At 41.2% G+C, this 21,141-nt stretch overlaps 1 protein-coding gene across 2 annotated transcripts in view; it reads right to left on the bottom strand.

The window, feature by feature from the left end:
- SGCZ (sarcoglycan zeta) overlaps nt 1–21,141 on the bottom strand; it is a 4,297,431-nt gene that overhangs the window by 3,852,865 nt on the left and 423,425 nt on the right. The window contains exon 1 of one of the 2 annotated variants that reach the window (XM_085642033.1): nt 10,069–10,183. The exons of the other annotated variant lie outside the window; for it this stretch is intronic. The gene's annotated coding sequence lies outside the window, so the exon portion shown is untranslated. Of the gene's footprint in view, nt 1–10,068; nt 10,184–21,141 lie in introns of those variants that run through there. 2 annotated transcript variants of the gene reach the window in all.

Here is a 21,141-nt window from a genome sequence, read left to right as displayed (position 1 = left end):
TGCTGGTTCCACAGTTTTACACAAGCACACCAATGGGATTTCTGCCTTATTTTTAATGCTACCACTTGCTACCACTATGGAAGTTCATCTATTTTTTAGTGGAGTCAGCCACAACTAAAGGATTTCCAGACACAACTTGGCAATATAAAGTCAACTCTTCTCCTAGTCAATATTTTTCCAATGAAAGACCAATTCAATAACATTATGAGAACAATTGTGTTAAACCTCCTTTCCCTCTGGACATTGGTATCCTTTTTCTCAGCAACAGACCCCAATTTAAATCAGTTCTCTGCTTGGACACCTTTATTGCCTTATTTTAGGACATTCATAGGCAGTCTCGCTTAACTAGATAGGACTGAAAATTTTGACTTTGCTTAAATTGAGTTCATATAACAAAAGAGGCTATGTTAGTTCACCTTCACAATCTCTTCATTGGAACAAATATGCCTCCTTGTAGCTGTGGTCAAGTGACAAAAATCTTTATTTATTTATCAGCCAAGGGGTTTGCCATATCACCTGTGAAATTCTATGCCCTGTCACATCATCCAAATGTCAAACATCTTCTCATATGGCAAATCAAATTGAACTCCCTATTTTTTTAAGCACAAGCAACACCATGGGCAAGCCAGTGCCTCGGTCTTCTGTGATTTTATGCTAATAGTAGAAATCCAAGTGTTGACCACGGAGTTGGTGGGCACTTCATAGGCCAGCTGTTGTAGTGTACCAGGAAACCAAGGAAGGTGGACACAGCATGGAACTTGAAGTTCCCAGTTTTGGTGATACAATAGACTTCAACTGATAGATAAGGCTTTGAGCGGTCTGTAGCAGTTCAGGGATACATGCACAATGCCTGTTCTATTGCAGTCATGCTCGCCCTTTCTTGTTTATTCCAGTCCACAGTGTTAATTTGAAGCCGATTACAAGAAGCAATTCTATTTATGTGTGTTATTAAAGATCTCAGCTGAGTACATATACTGGACTTCTACTTATGTGCTTACTGATTATGTTCACATTGATGCTCAAGGTAAATTCAATTGGACATGCATGGTTATGACCAAATGCACCTTACTTACGCCTGTCAGAAATTCAATGGGGATTCCTAGCAGGCATAAGCCTTTTTACATGTGAGTAGATTTCTTTAAAGAGTTGCCACTCAAGAGGTGGCAGATGAGCATTTTAATGCCTGTTTTGCCTTGTCTGTTTGTGAATGCCCGCAAACATGGCTGGCTGTTAGCATGTCCAAACTACTCTTTGAAATTTACTGTAACTCACCTTCCATGGTAGAACGGAGAACAGATTACCCCCAGAATTGCTGTGGTGTAGTGGAAGGGTTTTCTCCTAGGGGCAAATTGTTTTCCCCGACGATGAAAAGAAATATGCATTTTATCCGGTGATCGTGCTCCCCTGTGTGGAGTTCCCCACTACTGAGGACGCCACACAGTGGGAACAAGCTCCTCCAGGGAATGTCACATGTCCTTGCAAGGGCTACACATGGAAATATGCACCTAGTACAGTTTTCTATGCATATTTCTAACAATATTTGAGAGTTACATAAAGTTGGAATTGTACACTTTTAGCTTGGTGTAAATCTTTGTTAATGAGGCGCCCCACTTGTGCTGCATCATTGTCATTATGGTTTTTCATATGTTGTTTGCTTTCTTGACTGCCTCCTTTTGTATTGCATGCTTTTGCCATATCTGTCTCTGGTTGTTCAACAATCTGCCACACTTGACGGGTTCTATAATGTGCTAAATTTCAACAATCTTAATTAATACACTGTGACAGCAGAAAAGCATGTGTAAGGTATAGACTCGAATCTCGAACTCATTTGACATATTTATTAAATCTCCAATAGTATTAATGGTAGAAATTTACACTTGTTACCAGCCTGCAATTATCTCATACAATCAGCTTAATTGGAAAATGCTCAGCTACCATGAGCAAATCACTGAGTAATTCAGTACCTGTCAAGATTTTGACCTGGGCGGCAATGGCGTTTTACATTAGTTGGCGAAGGGCAAAGGAGCTAAAAAGGAAAAAGACCGCGAACGTTTAATATGATCTCGCTTTTGCTCTCATTTCTTCCTTCCATCCTTTCTATTTTAGTATTGTTGTCCTCCTGTCAGGCTATCCTTCTCCCACTCTTCCATTACTCCATTGTTTCCTCCTTTCTTTCTCCTTCTATCTCTTGATGTTCTTTCCTTTTATTGTCCTTTTGAAAATGTCGGGTCTTGTTGAAAAAATCTGCTAGCAGTGGGTTTGCTATGTTATGTGAATTCATTTTTTATAAAACATGAATTCACTTAATTGCATCTCATCACTAGGAAGCATTAAAGTGGAATATTTTTCATGAATTTTATATAGTAGTCCAATTCCAAGCATAGTCAGGTGCAGTGCATCCTCCAGGCTGCTAAATGCGACACTGATTATATAAGCACATTAAACCCGAAGGCCACTCTCTGATAACAAGATGAAGACCAACAGGGTTCTGTAGGATGTTTTTAGTGGGTCCGGCTTTTTGTGACTAAAGGGATTATTAGTTGGGAACTTGGGATAGATGGCAGTCCGCAACAAGCAATAATGTCACTATTCTGGTCAGGTCCAGTATTGGTTTCAGGAATTTAAACTTGAGCTCAATGGCTGTACTATGGAACAGAGCAGGCAACTTCAACATAAGAAAATGTGTAAAACATTTAGAAGTACCAAATTTGTTAAAAAGTTGGAAATAGCACAATAAAAGCCACACTACCATTTATAAAAATAGAGAATGGTTGACTCAAAATGACGCAAAAACAACAAAAATCGAATGAGGGGAATATGTGATATGAAATTTAAAGTACCAGTACAGACGGCTAGCTGTGCTAGACCGGACCAAAGGTAATGTTTAAGGCTAACCACAATGGAGTAGGATAGGAGGGCCGGGTGGGTCCCAGCCAAAGAGTTGAGTTTGGGCATAGGAATTTGTCTTGAGAAACGTGGTTGTTGATGTGGAATCAGGGACCAGCTACAAGTTTAATCTGAGTTGGGATTCTATGATGGTGGGTTGCTGAGTAGTGGGGTTCTGGTGTAGTCTTCGATGAAGGCAGAAAAGCTTGAGATGGATGAAGTCTGGTGCCCATGTCCAGGAAGGTATTGACGTTGATCAGCTTCGGCTCGGCATTGCTCTTGGTGTAACCTGCTACATTCAGTCTTATAAACCCTTCTGAAAGTCAGAATGTCTTCAGCAAATTGGATCTGACTGGCAATTCTATATTTTCAGCTCAATGGCGGTGCCCGTCTCCTGACGATTCCCAGAATGCTGACACTTAGAATCTCTAAAAACAGCCAAAGGTTCCAGGACCTCAGGAACAGCACTTTGGGGGATGAAAAGGGGGCGATCAGGTCCAGTGGAAACTGGTGTGCTGTGATCTTGAATAACATGGATTTCTTGCACCTTTTGTGTCCCTTTAGATTAACAGGAAGTCAGCCAACTAACCCCTGGAGTCCACTTCTTTGTCCTGGGTACAAGTGGGAAGATTTCCGGACCTTAGAGTTCACCTCACAGGCCAAAACAGCAGGTCCAGTCCTTCTTCTGTCTTCCACAGGTCCAGCTGTGTTTCAAAGAGGGTACTCGAGTTGCCACATTCGTGCCCAGTGCCAGCCTGTGGGTGGGGGAAACTCCTGGTTACTCCCTAACCAATTAATTAAATTTTTCCAGGGGTGACATGAATTCAGACTCAATTTGGGTGTCAGATAATACATTTTTAGAGGTCTCCTTGGGGTTGGGCAATGTATCCCCCACTGTGACACTGTATGAAGAGCTAGTGATGAGATACATTGTAGATTGCATCGAGCTATGACCTCTTTTTTGTAGTGTGCAGTTGGCTGAAGGAAGAATTAACTCTTAACAGATCAGTCATCTATGATTGCATGCAGTTGGATATTATGTTCAATATTTCCTGTCTAGTCTATTTTAACAAGAATGTTAAAGCCCTTGGGAGACCAGAGCTATTTTCAAACCCACAGGGAATTATCAAACAAGACGATGTTTGGTTAAGAGAGGCATTTTTTCATAGAGTGGCAGTTGAGAGGGCAGCCGCACCTCTGGTTAAGCCATAATTTTGAAAATATGGAATGGTAAAAACAGTTCCCAGGACAGAGCCATAACTTTTCCTTGAAATGCCTATTTACCACTGTTGTTTGCTGACTATTTTATGTTGGGTTTGTTCCATCAGTTGATCTGTCCCTAGGACACCAGGTTTAAGTATTCCTAACCACCAACATGTAGGTGTGATATGTTCTCTAAATGCAATACTTTATCAGTTGCACTGATATGCCCTCTTTACAATGTCTATAGCATAAGTTTGTAAAACCTCTTTTTTTAAACTTTGGACTTATATCAGGCCAGACCTACCTTTCTATATCTACAAGTTTTTGCTACATTTAAAGCTTGTTTTAATGTGTCAACGTTTCTTATAGAGGTTTATATTTCACCACGTTAAAGAATGAATTTTGGATTAACTGGCTTTTGACGCCCTCTATATTAGTTATATTATATCATTTTATCATATTGCTATTGTGTACAATCATGATGGACTTTTTTATTACATGTTACTTGTGTGATTTTATTTTATAAAATCGAATGAAGTAGATATTGATTGACTGTTAGAAATGGGATTCCTAGTTGAGTGAGGTATGTACCCAGGCCAGGCAGGACCCACTACTCTAATCGGGTTAAGCTAGAAACACACTATAGGATAACCTGTGCTTTGGAATCCCTGTGTCTCAAGCAACAGGAGGCAAGCCAACAAACCCTTTGAGATCACTTGGAGGGAAGGCAGAGTCCAGCAGCTCTCCTTCAGTAGAGTCAGAGAGCAGCAGGAAGTAGGGCTACAAACAGAAAAACAGGCCTTCCAGATCAGCAGTCCAGTTGAGTCCTTTAAGCAGAACAGCAGTTTTTCTGGCAGAGCTTCAGTTACAAACACAGTAGTGTCTGGTTTTAGAGGGTCAGAGACCCAGTACCTATAGCCAAAAGTGCCTTTGATGAAGGGGTGACTTCAAAGCAGCTCTCTGAAGTGCATACATATACTTTTTAATCCAGTCTGTCTGACAGGCTATCTGTGGGGGGTAATCAGTCCTTTATGTGGGGTCAGGACACAGCCTATTCAAGTGAAGTATTAACCGCTCCCTTCCATCCTGTCCAGGCAAGGCCAGCAGACTGCAGATGTATGTAGATGGGTACTCTCAGACACACTTATCCTTCTTTTGTTGTGGTTGTCTAGAGGGTATGCACAAAGTGTAGCCGCCACCCACCGCAGATGTCCATTGGAGACAGGCTGGCAGGTACACAGAGCAGTAGGGGTAGAGGAATGTCCTCTTTCTAAAATTGCCATTTCTAAAACAGTAATGTTAAATCCAACTTTACCGGCAAAAAGGATTTATCATTAAGAATCCAAAGATATGAAACATGAAAAAGCTCCTTCCCTCTGATCAGGAATTACAGCTTAAAAGTGTATTAAGGAATTCCCAATGCTAGCCTATAAGGGGGCCTCAAAATAGTGAATTAGGATTTGGGGTTTGTCACTACCAGGACATGTAAAGGTTAAACACACATGCCCTACCTTTCACTTACATGGCACCATGCCCTTGGGGTTACTTAGGGCCTATCTTAGGAGTGATGTATAGTTAAGAAAAGGGGAGTACAAGGTTTGTCGAGACGTTTTAGGCCCTGGGTATATGGTATACCACTTTACAAGGGACTCATCAGCACATCAAATATGCCAATCAGGCATATACCAAAGTCATCCTATTCAGGAGAGAAGCACAAGCAGTTTAGCATTGGTTAGCAGTGGTAAAGTGCTTAGAGTCCTAAAGCTGACAAAAAGATTAGCCCAAACAGGAGGTAAAAGGGAAAAAAGTCTGGGGCAAGACTACACTAGCGATAACAGGTCTAACTACTTTTAGGTTCACTGCTACAGACTTTTGCAACCCTTTCTATGGGTTTTACCGTAAACCAGCCCACAGTTTATTTTTCTACCAAAAAACAAAATGTAAGAATCTTTTTCCCTAGAACAGAGCTCCCTGTGCCCACCCAGAGGTGCCCATCAAAACATCTCCCTACATCCAAGTTCTTTGTCTACTGTGCCAGAGCAAACCACATCTCATTACAGGTGAACAATCAACAGTAATGTTACACTGAACACTGACAGGAAAGTTTAGGCATGGCATAAGGTTTATTTTACCACGTCGAATTGGCAATTTTAAAACTGCACGTTCAGCCTGCAGGGGCAGGTCTAGAGACCAACTTTGCATTGCCAATTCAGTTGTGGCACAATATGTGCTACATTCCACTTGTAGCAATGAACTCACAGGCCCTTGGTACACTTCGGACCATATACTATGGACTTCTATGTAAGTTTAATAAGCCAAGCAGGAATGTAGTCAATGTCAACATGCTTTAGGGGTCAGAGCACTTGGGCCTGGCTAGCAGTGCCTCATTGCGTAGAGTGGGAAAAAAAAACACATCAACATTAGTCCAAAAAATTAAGGTGACCCTACATAAAGAGGATTTTTCTTAAACTTTTCTCAAGCAATGTGGGTCAATGTCATATATATATTTTGCGGCACCATAGTCAAACATCAAGCCTTAGCAGGCTACGGAATTCCTTGTGCAATTTTATCTGCAGTCTCGAAACATTCATTTTGGGAATTGCCAAATGCACACATTTATAGTAGTCCTGATGTGAAGTCCCAGATTTGTTCAATAGTTAACCACATAGTGGTATAGTAAATATGGGACCAGTGTCCACGATATTGAGGTAGTTTAAAATATTGTTGCCACTGTCTCTATTTGAGGTCTTACTCGACCCCTCAATTAACAAACCAAATAATTTGCATTTCCAGTACAGATGTAAAACAAGGACCAATTAGATTTGACAGAAGTTTGAGGATATGCTGGTTATCACAACCTTATTTTTAGTAAAATTAAGTTTAAACAGACTTTGACCATTTAAGTGGAAATTGTCAGCTTTCACTTCTTGAATCTTAACTAAGCCAGCTTTCAGAAGTGGCTGCTACTGGACGGTGGTGGTGGGTTAATTAAAAAGAAAAACACTTACCTTGGAATGGCCCACTGGCTGCTGCCTCCCCTGCCTCCTCATCCTTCTTCCTTTCTGCAGTCCGGCAGCAGCAGGAAGCACCTGGCACACAGGCTCCCCATAGCCAATCACAACGCTGCAATACAGAGTTGTGATTGGTCTGAGTGCCATAGATCAGCGCTCAGACTGGAACAGGGAGCCTGTGTATGTACCTCACCAGGTTGTGTAGAGTAGCCTGGTAGGAACATGCAAAGAGCACATAAACTGAGTGTGCATGAACTGTTTTGTCTGCCCAAAAGGGCCAGCCAAACAATTCAAGCGCACTTTGGGAGTGCAAACCACTCCTCCCTGATCTGGTCAGCCCCGCCACGGCCCGCCCAGGACACTGCATACAGTCCGCTGACTGCATGCAATAGAAAAATAAAATGACAATAACGGTACATTATTGTCATTTTATTTTTCCTTTTTGCGCAGTGGGGCAATGCTCCTCCGCCTTAGTGGAGGAGCCGCCACTGCCAGCTTTCCAGTTTCATCTTTAGGATGTACCACAACCTGTGCCTCATGAGCATAAATATAAACATCAAAGCCATACTCTGCGGTTAGGACCGCTTACGGCCACATATAAACAATGAAAAACAGCTGAAAAATACTGATCAAAGACAATTCCACTGTACCGATAGCAAAGCTGAATCTATGGTAATGGAGATCCGTTTTGGATGAGTGAAAGGTGAGCATTTTTGATTAGGAGGGTTTCTCACAGCAATGTTAATCATTTAGATTTCTTAGGGATAAATTTAACAGAAAGAATTTAAATTGGTTGGTTGAAAGTAAAACTTTTTCATATAACGGCAACCAAAGTAAAATTTGTCGCATGCGCTCAAAAGGCAAAATTGAAAAAAATTCACTTCAATTTTTTTTTAATGACATTTTTGAAGCAACGTTTCACTTGGCTCTCCTCCTTGAGAATTCCCTTTATAGTTTATAGATTACTGTTGTCACTTCCTTCTGTCAATGCTTTTCTGTACAATTTACACCCCATTGCAAGCGCTCATTTCACTCCTTGATCATGACAAACAATGTGTTAGCAGTTGCAGGTATGTTGCTTTTGACCTATGTCAAATGCTTCCCTGAAACCACGTGTCTCTATGTACAATTCTTTACATTACCAATTGAAAGCATACAATGGTGTTTTATGATGCTTTTACTGTGGGGAAATGTTCAATTTCCTAAGAACGATCTAGGATTCCTATGCATTATTTATATTGGACTGTTGTGTTTCCCAGAGGAACCCCCGGAAAATGGCCAGCTCAGTTTTATGGTTAATGTCTTCTGCAATTTGTATTCTTAAGTGTCTTAAATGCTTAAGGTCAGAGGAGAAAGTGAAGCTGTGTCAACTTAAAAAGAAGAGAGCAAAAATGCACAGACTTCTTAAATAGATGAAGGTCTCCTGGCAGAGAAAGGAGAGAGGTTGAGCCTATAATGGTTGGATTATAATTAAGGCTCCCAGTTTTGACTGATTTTTACAGATACAGACAGAAATCAATGTGTTTCCTGTCTGTATCTATTTTAAAAAGCGGAAAAATACTGAAAATTGTGGTTCTTGTGAGAGAAACTCCATATTGTTCTTCATTAACTCAAGGCTAAACCTGAGCAGATAGACAGTATGGGGAGTTAAAAAAACAAATTGAGATTTCCTTAAATATGGGCTTTTGTTAACATATATTTGTAGTATAACAATTAATATGTACAAGTGGTGGGTATAATGTTTTGAGCGCACATCTAACAGCTAATTAAATGTGGAAATATATCATTCTACTACTTCATTTATTTGCAATACACACACTAAATATGTATAAATACCAATAAGATAGGCAAAAATAAATATGCATATACACAAACGGAAATGTTAAATAAATAAATACCATAAAACCGGGAGCCCTAAATATAATGTACACACTCCAGTAAAAGGACAGTGTTAAACAAAACATTTTCAGACAAGACACTTTTCTTTAACAAGCATTTTCTTTAAGATCCAGTTTCACATATTGGTTTCCATTGGCATCTAAAAAACAAGCAAATGGTATGGTGGTGTATGTGTCTTTGTTTTAGGTTTTCTGGACAGAACATTATGAGGAAACAAAAGACAGGCTACTGCATACATCTAAGATTATTTTTAAAAGCCACCGTGATAACATAAAATCTCCAAATTAAAAGCATACAGTAAAAGTAAGCATAGAGACAAATTGAGTTTATTCCTGACTCACAGAACCATAGGGACGAAAAACAGCACACTCGACCTGAAAGAGGTTATGACAAACAGAGATGAAATATGGTTGCCTATGTGGAGGTATGCAAAACTCACAACATGCCCAAAACTAAAGAAGTCCTACAGAGTAAGGCAGCAAATGAGTACTATGTAAGGAAAAATACCTTTGCTGATGACACCTAAATCCTCCTTGGATTCAGAGGGGATGTGGGCCTAGATCATGTCTGGATGAGGTAGAACAGATTAAAATGCAACATGGTTAGGATGGGAGCTTTAGTAATAGGTTCCACAAACTGTTGATGGGCTAATATTCATGATTCACTCAACTTGGGTCGTTATCCTGTACATGGGAAAAGCAGGAGCGGCCCGTGCAGATAGGAGAGGTGGGCAGGGTGGAGGGACTCAACAGACAACTATGAGGGAAATGTATTATTTATTTAATTTTCCCTCGTCATCATCTGTCGAGTCCCGCATTCCCCTCCTTCCCCCACACCACACTGCTTTCACCTGCACGGGCCACTCCTGAGGAAAAGTGAAGAAACTTGGTTTATGCTAGACAGTTGTCCACCCTTGAACCAAAGGTGGATGTTGTCACCTTTGCTCACGTCCTTCACATTAACATACTTCTTAAAATCCTCCTTTTCTTACAATAAAACATTATAAAACCAGGGTGGCCTCTATTGTCTTTCAAGGCTGAGTTTGGCAACCATTTGTAGCTATCCCTACCTGAATAACTTTTTAGCAGACTGCAGGCTCTCCAGAACGTGTTGGCACACTTGGTGGCCTTCACTGAAAGACTTGCTCATGCCATCTTTCTGGCCAATCTTTACTGGCTGCCTGTAGAAGCAAAAGTCAAATTTAAGATTCTGTTTGTAGCTTGTTGCTCTATCCATGAGACTACCCCTTTTCTCCAGGAGAAAGTGGATGCATTCCTGCTTTTGCAAACAGTTGCACATGCCCTGCATCCAAATGTCATTTGATACCCGGCTTCTATTGCAAACTATTTAGGCTAAGCTATTTTTCAGTCTCTGGATCGAGACTTTGGAATGATTTCCACTGCACTGGCTTTCAGATGAGAGGGTGGGCTTCGACAAATAATTGCAGAGTTGTATAATTCTCGGAGGATTACACACATCTGCAGATGAGTTCAAAGGTATTTTAACAGGGTGGACAGGCTTGGTAGTTAGCATCTGGGGAAGAAATACTCCTAGAACAATGGTCAACCACTTAGTATGTTTAGAACGACTATTGCCTATAATAATGCTTAGGAAGACAAAAATTAAATATTTTCAGTCTCACTGCGCACATTCACAAGAAATAAAATTTGGACTTCAGTAGGAAAGGCCATTACATATGATGCCCTCATGCAAGTTTACAAGATCGTATAAACATCCATAATTAAACCATTAAAAACATCAGAATAAAATCTCAGCACATTTAATAATGCAAATTAATCTCCGTGGAACAAAACAGTTTTCGACACTGCTGATAGCACCCTCGCTGATATTTTTAGATGTTATCTGTGTGAGGAATTAGACAGTAAATATATTAAAACATTCTAATACCGAACAATCCAGCAGTTAAAATGTTGGGATTCACATATAGGCATAGTGTCTTTAATGTCATCACTTAATTTAAAAGAATTTATGTAATCAGTAAATTGGGCAACACAGCAAGCTTCCTGCAGTGAACCAGCTCCCGAGGCAACAATTTGTCATTCTTACCGCAATAACTGCATAAACAAGTGCTTTTTTTAATATGATCAAGAGTCACAATGTAGGCAATTCTGATTCAAATAAACATTCTTATTTTAAACCATAATACAAAGATACCGTTTTCTTGCTTTAATAAATGGCACAAAATGTTTTATAAAAGGTTTTTGTTTGCATCTTCGAGCAACGCAGCTATAGATAAAAGCACCTACTTTAGAGGCTGAACTTTGTTTTAATCCTACAACTATAGAACAATCATCTGGAATCAGGAATACAAACTGATATGGCATTTGCACAACGCCATTTTGGTGTCCTGAGTGATGAGATTGCTACTGCAGGGAAAAAAATGGATGATGAATTGAAAATGACCTGCAGGTGACCAGCTTCTGACCAGCTTGAACTACCCTACCTAGAACACCCCCTGCACTGACCGACCCTACAGGCCGATACTAATCTACTCTTCTCTTATTGATTCAGGGTTAAATGGAGGGGAAGGGTCAAAGCACAAGGCTCCCTCAGCTTACATTCACGTATAGGCGGCAGTGAAGTGTCAACACTCATCAGACACCCCATCCATGTTAGACCCATCTAAACCTCTGAGTGGAGAACAAGTCTGCTGGACACCTTTGCTGTTGGTTCAAACATTTAGGGGCTTATTTCCAAGCCCCTTGGGTCACTTTTAAGATGGGCAAAGGGCTTGTAAATAAGCCCCATAGTTTTCTCGAAAATACGAACAGCACCCCACCTATAATCCATAAATGAACGTCCTCGTTGTGAGCAGAGAGTTCAACCAAAAAGTGAGTGAATACAGTGAGTCTCCGTGTTTCTGAATCTGTTACACAACGCATACAAATGTATATTGGTGTATGCCTGTGTTATGTGCTTTATTAGATTGTATTCTAAATTAAATTTGCAAATAATCTTTTGTATGTACTTTTCCATCGACGAATTTTATGAAACCGGCATGTTTTTAGTGCTTATTGTTTTTGAAACTGCAGGCAATTATCAAAAAAGCTTAACTAGAAGAAAAAAAAATGTACCTGTTTCCTGCTGCCACATTTGCATACAATTAATAACTAAGTAACAGATGAACCATTTGACACACATTTACATTATACTGGAATACAAAGTATGTTGTTGAAAAGAAGCTGCAGAGGCGTTTTGGACTTGGTGACTGTAAACATCTAAGCAGATCACATTCCATATCCTCGAGACGAGGACAGGTATTTGAGGTGAACGGAAAGAACAAAAAAGCCACCATTCGTGAAAAAATACCACATCAAACTCTAATGCAAAAGACATTTTGTGGATGCAGGTGAGATGTCTACTTCACTACACTATTCATATTCGAAGATATTAATAATAATGCCTCTCCGTGAAGACCAGTTTTCTGATATGGCATTATACATAATTGCACAGCAGCATTACACTGCAAAGGGGCATTTGTTTATTTTGTTTGATAAAAATAGCATCGAATAAAAGCTGGTGGCACTAAAAGCCTTTTTTCCACTATCCAAAGACTTAAGGGGGACGCTTATCAATGTCTATATTTTCTCCCAAATGTGGTAGTGGATAATGTAAATTTAAAAGATTTCATATTTTCCAAACTCATTTTTCGTCACCAGGAAGTGTTGTACTGCAATATTGGAAGGAGGTAGCAGGACAAACTGCTGGCTGCGTTTTAACATCTACTGCAGTGCTGCCTGTTAGTGAGAGCTAATATTGTCAGCAAACGGTAAGGTCTAAGGTTAAAGTCTAAACCAACTTCTGATTGTTTCACTTGATTTCTAGGGCCTAATATACTCAGAAGATAAAAATATATACCCATATATTTTATATAGATGTGTTATTAAAAGGGTGAAGAGAAGTAGAAAAAAAGTTTCCGATACTACCTCAGATAAAAATGTTTGTGTTGTGTATGTTCGGATACTAATACACTCGGCATCTCCACAATGAACCATCAATTGGACTGCAATGGAGAAGCCAAGCAAAATTCTGGCTGATAGATTACCGTTCAAAGCCAAAGCTTTTGGCACACTCACCGTTTCCATAAGGAATGTGGAAATGTGTGTTGGAAACTGCATTGGACTCCGGAAAAACCTGCATATTTCACATTTTGGACCTCTGGGTTTTAACCTCTGCCTGGTTTGAATCGCCAAGAGGGAGGCTGAACCACTGCATGTGTAATGCGCCCAGTAAGATGTGTTAAACAGGGTGCAACCTGCAGGTCCCACAATAGATTATTATATGGTGAGCTGCCTGCGGGTGACTAGTATAGACTAACCCTATATAGTCTGCGGATAGCACAAATGATATGCAAATATATGTGAAGGAAAAGTTTGTCTGACTCAGCCTGCCATGAGCGCACAGTGCAGACCAGCAGATGCTCGAGCCCTAACAAAGGGCACAAAGCAGAATCCAGTCCCTATCTTACACCAACTGGCCCCTCTAAAGAGACTGAGGGGAAAGACTGTGGCCAAGAGCGATGAGAGAAGCAGGGCAGAGCTGTAACGACAATGTACCTGACAAATCCTATATAAAATCTTCCACAATGCTTTAGAGGGATAGAGCAGTCAGTGGACTGGCCCAGTGTAGTGAGGGAAACTCCTGTGAATGTAGCATGTATGAGGGTTAGGTGGCAGCGTTAGACTGGGTTCGGTCTCACTAATGGCTAAGGTCCCCAGCTTCCTCTAAATCATTTTGCACAAGGTGAGAGGGCAGAGGAAACATCCACTCTCCTTTTGACACATGCCAAGAGAACTACCGTTACTGATATCTTTGATTTTCAGTGGAATCCCCTAATTCTCCACCAGGCCTAGTGGGGACTACTGCAGTGCCTTTGGGTAAGCTTGTGGACTAACCACTGGAGGAGTGGTCATTGTGCAATCCTGCTTCTGAGCGTAGGTACCATGGAAGAGTCCATGGGTCTCGGTGGCTGAAGACTGGTTTCTGGTTGAGGACCTGTGAGTAACACTGTAGGGCCTGTACTGCATCAGAAGAAGAGACATGTGAGTGCTAATTTCAGGAGTGCAAGCTCAGAGTCCCACTTAGAGAACTGATTGTCTAGAGGAGGAAGGTATACCTACTGTGGAGATGGGGTGCTGGTAAGTGCACCTAAAGAGGAGAGCAAGCCTGGAAATTGATTTAGCAACCCAGCTGTGTGATTACCTCTTGAGTGCTGCATGAGGTCCACTTGATCCCATGGTCTAAGGTCACCCAAGAGATGTACAGTACTGGAAACATCATTAAAACTGTGTGAGACCCAGCATAATGGTCAGTGTAGACCTGAGCCCTCTTTGCCCCCAACCCTATTTTGTCTAACTGATCCACTTCTGGCTTGGTGTGGATGAGCGGAGCAGAACTACAAAATCTGCATCAAACCTGTGTAGTGAGTGTGGAGTTAGCTACACAAATGTTACCCCTGCGTAGTACTTTGATCCCATACCATGTCTCAGATGGCTGAGGACACTTACCAGAAAACCAAAACGTTGACTGAGATTAGCAATTTGAGTTGATAATGCCTATAATCACAGTAAAATGGCAACAACAATCACAGTTTCTGGAAATATGGCCATTTTAAGTAACCTTATGCATGAGCACTTTGAGCCATCTCTTGTCTCCCTGCAGAATCTTGCTTGGTGCTCTTTCTGCCCCATTACAACCTTTTTCTGTAAAGTAGTGTGCTGTTGTGTTTGGGTGTGCTGGTGTGTCTTGTTTGGGTGGTGGGTTGGGTGGGGCCTGTGTGATAACTGACAGGATAGACAGCAACTGCAGAATGTTCTGCGAGGCTAAGTGTGAGACAAGAACTCATGGAGGGAGCATCTCATAAGAGCAGCACCTCTGTGCCTGACCGCTACTGCTATTGCTACTGGTTCCCATGTAGCATGCACGAAGGAGCATTTGCAAGTGCATCCACATTAATTAGGTAGGGATTGCTGACTGAGACAGCAAACCACAGTACTAATGAGCACTAAGTATTAAAATAAAATGGGTCTGTTATAAATTGGGTTACTGGTTGTCTGAGGTGTGAGCCCTGGTCAAGCAGCAATCATAATCCTAGTCAGTGTAAGGCACAAGCAAAACTCCGAATTAAGCTGTGCTGAACCCCCTTATGGCTTGAACAGAGCAGTCAAGCTTAATGTAAAGGCAATGTGTAAAGTATTTGTGCAACACTACAGACAGTAAAACAGTGAAAAAAAAGTATTTGCAACCACGCTCACAGCAACCCAATGATGACACCACAAAAGGACTCACACGAGTTTCATAAAAATGAGTATAAATTTATATAAAAAGATATACAATAAGGGGGGCCGTGGCTTAGGAGCCGGAGGGAATGGCCGCCGCTCTGGGGAGCTCCGGGAGAGCGTAGAGCGACGGGCCCCCTCCGGGCTCCCAACGTAAAGATACGGATCGCAGGCCTGCATCCTGGAGCAGCGGAACACTTTCTCCACCGCTTGACTGCATCGCGGAGGCGCAGGGTGAGCGTCTTTGATGTTTTTCAGCGTTTGGTTACGGCCGCGGCTCTCTTTCAAGTCGCGGTGGCCATTTTTGCATAATTAGCACTCCCCGCACATCCCGCTGATTTCTTCCCGCCGCACTCTGCGAGGGGCTTCTTATCTCGCCACCAGCTGCCTAAATGGTAAAATATACCATTTAATTTTCTCTCCTGTTTATTTTTCTGGACTGCTTCAAATGTTTTTCAATCTTCTGAGGTCTGGATAAACTATCTCCTCAGAGTCTGCTTATCTCCTCAGAGACTGCTACACTCTTGGACGCCATTTTGTATTTTCCCATGAGTTTCAGTGCCCAGTCATTCTCCAGCCCTGTTCACTGGATCAATGTAACATGTTTTTTTTTCTTCTTCTACTGACTCACTGAGCTTATCCTTCGTATGTATTTGATGGCTATCCAACCACTCTTCAACATAATTTCAATACTTCTTTGATTACCATTTGCACTCCGGCTTACAGGCACCAGTTTCTTTCCGTTGCTTATAATTTTTGATATAATGGCACGCTCCATTCGCAGTAATGCGCAACAATTGAACTCTAACTGCGGGTCGCTTGAGAACAGTAACCCCTTTAGTGTGCTACAGGATAACATGGAAGAATCGCTTACTGACTCAGCGGGGGTAAAAGGATCCTCTTCTAACGCCACACGTCCAGGTTTCAAACCTAACTCTAAAATACCTTCCACTTCAGGAAAGCGAGTTAAGGCAAATCCTCCCTCCTCCACTAACTCCCCTCCATCTCTATGGAACTTCTCCTAGAGGAGATTCGCTCGCTTAAACCATATTTAGCCAAAACAATTGCACACCTTCAAAGTCTTGAAGATAACTGGTCCCACACCGAGCAACAAGTTGCTGATTTTGAAAGGAAAATGATCTCAGTGCAGGAGGTCTCAGACCAGGTTCCTGCCATACATAGAGAAATACAAAATCTTAAACAACAAGTTGAAAATTTGGAGAACCGCAACAGATGCAACAACCTACGAATTTATGGTCTGGCAGAAAATCTTGAGTCTCCTAACCCTATACATTTCTTTCAATCCTTTTTATCAACTCTTCTTGGCCTACCCAGCTCTCCTCCATTGAATATTCAACGAGCTCATCGTTTGGGCCCGCCTTCTCGCTTATTCAACTCCTCTTCATTATCTGCGAAACCTAGAGGTGTCATCCTTTATTTCCTTGAATACACGAACCTGCTTAAAGTTATCCAGGCAGCCAAACAGAAGGGGAAACTTTCCTGGAATGGTTCAAATCTCTTTTTTGCGCAAGATTACGCTAAAGCCACTGCGGATCGCCGGAAACAGTTTTCGGACATGAGACCTGCTCTTCGTGCTCTGAATGCACGTTACGGTCTTTTTCATCCTTGTCTCTTCAAAGTCACCTACAATAATAAAACGACCAACTATGAAGATCCTGCACTTCTTCAACACTTCCTGAACTCTTGTAGAAGTGATTCTATGGACATTCCCCGTTTATAGTTATCTTGTTTGTCCCCTCCTTAAGTGCTGTTAATTGTTTTTATCTCCTTTTTCTGTTGTATCTGGTTGCGGTTTAGGAGTCTCTCCTAATGTTTTTTCTTTTTTTTTTATCAGGTACGGTCCTGTGATCCTCTGCTGTATGACTTTTTTCCGTTTTATTTCTGGAGGCGGTTCTCCCTTTGCTGCGCCCCCTTGGAGTCTTCCGTGTGGTGTGTTACTTTCCCTATGTGGCTCCTCCTTCCCCATCTTCATTGTTTTCTTGTGGTATGTCTTTTTGACTTTTTTATTCATCATCATATGTTGCTTGATTTGTTCTATTTCCTTGTTCTGTGCTCTCTTTCTCCCTATACGTTTTTCTTTTCCTTTCTTCTCTTTGTCTCTTTTTTCTCTCTTCTTCTTTTTTCCCTTTTCCTCTTTATATTTGATGATAGTTTTTTCATCTCTCTTTCTAACTTTTTCTCTTTCTGGATCTTCTTCATTTTCTCTCCTTATCTTCCTATTCTTTACCCTTCTTTACATAATGACTTTTGTTTTTTCAATACATGCATAATAATATTTTATCTTACAGTTATTTGGTTGTATTCTCTTTTTCCTTTTTTCCGCTTATTCAATAATGTGTTTTGTATACTCCTTGTTTGCATACTACCTGTTCAAATTCTTTTTCAATGGTTATTTTCAGAGTAGTTACATGGAATGTTAAAGGATTAAACAATCCTATGAAAAGGCAACGGGTATTATCCCATTTAGCTAAATTGAAGACTGATATAGCATTAATTCAGGAAACACACTTATCTGACGCTGAAGCATCTAAATTAAAGTGATGTTGTAAGAAAAATGGAGTCTCTATTCTATGTCATAAAAAATACCAGGTGTCAGTCTCCCATCAGGACTGTGACTCAGAAGGTCGTTGGTTAATAGTTAGGCTCCTTGTAAATCAAATACCTTAGTGTTGTTCAATGTCTATGCTCCAGTTACAGTTGATAATGTTTTTTGGACTCATATTTCTGACAAACTTCTTTTACTTGAAGATGAGTATATTATTTTTGGTGGCGATTGCAACCAGGTCTTTGATCCCATTTTAGACAAGCGCTCCTCAGTAAAATATTCCAACACTAAGATGCATTCCCAATTCACTTCCACCATAAGCAGTAAATCCCTAGTTGATATTTGGAGGCTTTGTAACCCTAATACCCGAGAATATAGTTTTTATTCCCCCTCCCATCACTCACAATCTCAAATTGATTACCTCTTTTTTAGTAAATCCCTGTCTCAACAGGTTGCTCACTCCGAGATTGGATCTATTTTAATTTCGGATCATGCTCCAATTTCTGTTGATTTTGATCTATTACCCTTTACTTCTCATCCGAGCAGGTGGCGTTTCAATAATTCCTTATTATCGGATCCAAAGTTCTGAAGTCAATTCTCCTCCTTCGCTTCCGAATTCTTTTCCTTTAACTCTACTCCAGATTCTACTCCTGTTATGATCTGGGACTCCTTTAAAGCTGCTACTAGGGGCTTTGTTATAAATGTTGTTTCTCCAAAGAAGAAACTTTTTGAAGCTCAATCTTCTCAATTACTTGCTGAAATCAAACAACTTGAATATACTTATTATCACTCAAATTCGGAGTCTTCATTAAAAAATCTTATTGACGCAAAATTAAAATTTAATAAATCTTCCACTGAGGCTGCTTCTTCATATTTTTTAAAGAGCAGTGCACGTTATTATGGGGGTCAAAATAAAATGGGGAAATTATTAGCAAATTATTTAAAAATACGACGCGATCGAACCAAGATTGAGTCTATAAGGAATTCTGCAGGTATTTCTTTAATCAAAGACAATGATATTTTAATCAAATTTGTTTCTTTTTGTAAGACCTTATATACTCCCGAATCCCCCCGCCTTTAATTGACCTCTCTACTTTCTTTCAATCAATTGACAAACCTCCATCTCACAATACTGATTTCATGTCTTTGGACACAGATATTACTCTCTCCGAAATCACTCAAGCAGTCTTTACTCTGAAGAAAGGGAAAGCACCTGGACCTGACGGTTTTACTGTTGAATTTTATGCACATTTTGCTAATCTCCTTCTCCCACATCTTCTATTACTTTTTAATTCTTTTATTTCAGCTGGTGCCTCTTCTGGTACCTTTCAAGAAGCCATGATTTGTTTAATACCCAGAGATAATAAGGACCCATCGCTTTGCAAAAATTACCGTCCAATTTCCTTAGTTAATCTTGATTATAAGATTTTTGCAAAAATTCTTGCCCTTCGTATTGATCCTATTCTACCTAATCGTATTGGTCCCGAGCAATCAGGTTTTGTTAAAGGTCGTTTGGCATCGGATAATTCTAGAGTCTTTTTTAATATCCTCAGTAAAACTTCTTCTCTTGATTATCCTATTGCTGCTATTGCGCTGGACACTGAAAAAGCATTTGATAGAATTGGTTGGGACTTTATGTTCCAGGCGCTAAATTGAATAGGGTTTCCTCCTAAATTAATATCTCTGTGGGAGGGCAGGCTTAATGAACAGGCGAGGAGGCTGTATATATTTGCCTAAGGAAGGCCTTTTATTGATTTTCTGTGACAACAGAGATCCTGATGGTGTTGGTTCTTCTGGTTTCCCTCCTGTGAGATTGTCTTCCCGGTCCGGAGACTCCGTAGGGTTCAAGGTGGAGGTATCGGGGACTTCTTTGGTGATGGCGTGGCCGTCTTCCCGGAGGCTCATAGGAGGGAAAAGAAAGGGGTTGTCAGGGTGATGTATTGCGATACGTTTGTTTTAACACCGTCACCGCACCAGCGAGTGTTCTTCAGGATCGGTAGGAGGGATCGTGAGGGAAATAGGGACGTGAAGGGAAGTATGGACGTGAAGGGAAATAATGCAGCTTGAACGTAGTCCGGCTAAGTATTGGGAGTAACGAGTTTAGCAGGATAGGTAGCTTTGGCTATGAGAGGTAGTGAGGTCAGACATTTATCAAGACAGAGCTCTACTTGGTCCCGACAACTACACGGTAACTCGGGCATCCCAGGTCTCGACCCAGTCCCTCCGTTGCCTCCCTCAATCCCCCAGCTCACACTCCGGAGACGGTTTTACTCACCGACCCCCGCCGTAACTCTCCGGAGTTACGGCCGCTCCTCAGCGTCCTCCGGTGGGCACCACCATTCCTCGAACCAGCGGTCCTCGGCGTCCGCTTCGTCTCGGTCTTCCGTCTGCTTGTGGTCCTCAGCGCTTTCTCCCTCTTCGTCTTCCTCGTGTGCTTCGTTCCGGGTTCCTTCCTCTTTTCCGCGTTTGGTCCTCGACGACGACGTTTCTTCTCCTCCGGCTTTCATTGGCGCTGGGATAGTACTTCCGGGTGTAACCCCGCCCTCTTCCGGGTTTTTGGTTCCCGTCTGTGAAGAAACCAGAGAGGAGCATGGATGTTGTAGTTCCCGTACGTTCCTCTTCTCTTTCAGAGGAGCGGAGTGAGGGACGGAGTATGTGAGGTCAGGACCAGAGTGCTTCCGTGACGTCAGTCTCGGATGATCATCGCGCAACCCCTCACATCCTCCTATTTCACTATTATATTCTGGTCCTAAAGCTTCCAGTTTTGGGGAGTACGTCAGGGATGCCCTCTTTCTCCTCTTTTATTTATAATAGCATTGGAACCCTTTTTAACTAGAATTAGACAAGACGATCAAATTACTGGTTTTCGTCTTGATTCTTTCCATGTTAAAATGTCTGTTTATGCAGATGATATTCTTTTATATTGTTCCAATCCTTCTACATCCGTTCCTGCTTTTATGAAACAGGTTGATACCTTTTCTCAATTATCCGGTTAGCGTCTTAATTCTGATAAATGTGAAGTTCTTCCTCTTAATGTACTTTGTCTCAAACATGATTTCATTTCTACTGTTTTTTCTTGGAACACCTCTAAGATAAAATATCTCGGATTGTGGTTCTCTTCTAATATTCCCGAAACGCCAAAACTCAATTTTGCCTATATAACCAAAACTTGACTCTATTGATCGTTGGCACCCACTTTTTCTCTCCTGGTGGGGACGTTTAGATTCTATCAAGATGATGCTTTCTCCCTTAATCTTATATGTTCTTTCCATGATTC

Source organism: Triturus cristatus, chromosome 2_2 (assembly GCF_964204655.1).
Source record: "Triturus cristatus chromosome 2_2, aTriCri1.1, whole genome shotgun sequence".
Lineage (NCBI taxonomy): Eukaryota > Metazoa > Chordata > Amphibia > Caudata > Salamandridae > Triturus > Triturus cristatus.
This window is presented reverse-complemented; position numbering and strand designations above follow the sequence as displayed.